General features: G+C 44.9%; 1 pseudogene; it reads left to right on the forward strand.

The window, feature by feature from the left end:
- Positions 1–129: 129 nt before the first annotated feature.
- On the forward strand, positions 130–1882 carry LOC147417374 (putative aldo-keto reductase 2; annotated as a pseudogene).
- Positions 1883–2500: the final 618 nt, after the last annotated feature.

Genomic DNA, 2500 nt, shown 5'->3' on the forward strand with positions numbered 1-2500 from the left:
TCCTGCTTGAATTTTTAGGAGAGGAGCTCATGTGATGTCACGACTCCCCCCTTGCCCCGTCCTTTATAAAGCCTGTCGAAGCGTGCCTGTGCTGTAAAAGCTCTCCTCTCATCCCGTCTCGACACACGGCCAGCCTGCTATCTAAGAATTTCTTCACCTGCTGCATTTTACATGGCTCCACCTGCTGTTAAGTCGGTTCCTTTGGGGTCGCAGGGCCTCCACGTTTCCGCTCAGGGCCTGGGATGTATGGGCATGTCCTCCTCCTTATATGGTCTCCCCAAGCCTGACGCCGACATGATCGCGCTCATTCACCTTCCTCGACATCACCTTCCTCGACACCTCTGATGTCTATGGCCCCTTCACCAACGAGCTCCTCCTGGGCAAGGTATTCATTCTGTATTGTTTTCTCATGATTTAAGGTGGCATGTTGTATTCTGATTGAGCCAGTGTTTGTATGCATTTGTTGATGAGCCCACAATCGCAATGTAGTTGAAACCTACAAACATTTGGTTCTTAATGTATGTATACAGGCTCTCAAGGGCATAAGACATAAAGTCCAGCTTGCCACAAAGTTTGGCGCCACGTTTGATATGGATACTGGCACATTTGGCGTCAATGGAGATCCTGGATACGTGCGTGCAGCTTGCGAAGCTAGCCTTAGGAGGCTTAATGTGGATTACATTGACTTGTACTACCAACATCGTATTGACACCAACGTTCCGATTGAAGTTACGGTGAGGTTACCTCCATAGAAGCAGATGCGAACATTGTCAGCAGCCACATGTAAATGCAGCAATACACGTATTTTTCAGGCAGCATGTAAAATGCAGCAATACACGTATTTTTCAGGCACTTTTAGTGCCGTCCAACTGGAGTGGTCTTTGTGGTCGCGTGATGTGGAGAAAGACTCATACCCACCTGCAGGTGATCCTTGTTTCTTTTCATCTACTCTTCACGCTTGTATGTGTGTGATGCATGCTGTGTTGACCGTGGTTGACAGAAAGAATAAAACTGTCACTTCACACAGCTCCTTTTCTCACATTAATTGCAGGGAACTCGGGATTGGAATAGTTGTGTATAGCCCGCTTGGTCGAGGGTTCTTTTCAGCTGGTGCAAAAATCCTAGAAAACGCAACAGAAACAGATTTCCGCAAGGTTACCTCCATACAAGCTAAGCTGCCATGTTTTAATCATGGAACATTTAACTTCAAACAGATGCGAACATTGAAATCACACCAGCATGTAAAATGCAGCAATACACGTATTTTTCAGGCACTTGTGGAGGAAGGAAAGGTGAAGTATCTGGGGCTATCTGTGCCCGCTTGGTCCAGGGTTCTTTTCAGCTGGTGCAAAAACCATAGAAAACGCAAGAGAAACAGATTCCGCAAGGTATGTTGTGCTGTTCGATAAGCTTGCAGAATCATTTATATGCTGAATAGTCTGTGTGCAATCTATACGTTAAAACTCATCGCAATTCCTTCCTTTTATTCATTGGCCTGTGTGCATGGTACTTGAAAGTGTAGATTGCGCAGCCAAGGATGCAGGGAGTAAATCTTGAAAAAAATCAGATCTTGTTTGAAGCATTACAAGAGTTGGCTGCAAGAAAGGGTGCACGCCAGGACAGCTCGCACTTGCTTGGGTTCAGCACCAAGGGGATGATGTCGTACCCATTTCCGGCACAACTCGCGTCAAGAATTTCGAGGAAAATGTGGGTGCCCTTGATGTGAAGTTGAGCAAAGCAGAGGTGGAGGAGATTGTGGCTTTGTTTCATGAGGGCGCTATTGCCGGAGAGCGTTATGAGGATGCACATCTGTTGATGTCTCACCAGAATTCCGATACTCCTCCCTTGTCTGCATGGACAGCTCCTTGATTTTGCGTTTTCATCTCTCTTGCTGCAAGCTGATGCGACTATGGAAGCATCCAAGTTCCAGTTACTAGAAGCTTGTGAAGGCAAAACTACCAGGCATGCCATCACAACAATTCCTCACTACTCTGCCTCTCTACCCAACCAAACGACTATGCACTTCCAATGATGATAAGGAATCACCTCATAGACTTCTTGTCCGTATTATCACCATCCAAATTAGCATCTATGTATCCCTATAGCTCCAATACTACATACCTTGCATAAAACATGCACATAATGAAGTTTACCTCTAATTTTGGGATCAAGAGGTAACTACCAAGACCAGAAATCAAAACTGCATAAACCTTCAAAATACAGACTAGAGTTTTCTACATGAAGGCTTTCCAACATTGCAGAATACAGAGTAGAGTTTTGTTTTTTCTTCATAGTGCAACTCGACAGCATCATTCCAATTGTGGTATGTTGATCGTAACAATCATGGAAGTTGCCATATCTCTACAATTGTACCGTATGACTGTACGACACAACATACCCAACAGTATGACATGGCATAGCTACCCGGAATGGGAAATCGGAATGGCAACATGCATGAAATATCATCCCCTTTTATGGATACTCATGTCTGAAACACGAA

This window comes from Adiantum capillus-veneris, unplaced genomic scaffold (genome assembly GCF_014529385.1).
Source record: "Adiantum capillus-veneris isolate H3 unplaced genomic scaffold, ASM1452938v2 Hic_scaffold_262, whole genome shotgun sequence".
NCBI classification, from domain to species: domain Eukaryota; kingdom Viridiplantae; phylum Streptophyta; class Polypodiopsida; order Polypodiales; family Pteridaceae; genus Adiantum; species Adiantum capillus-veneris.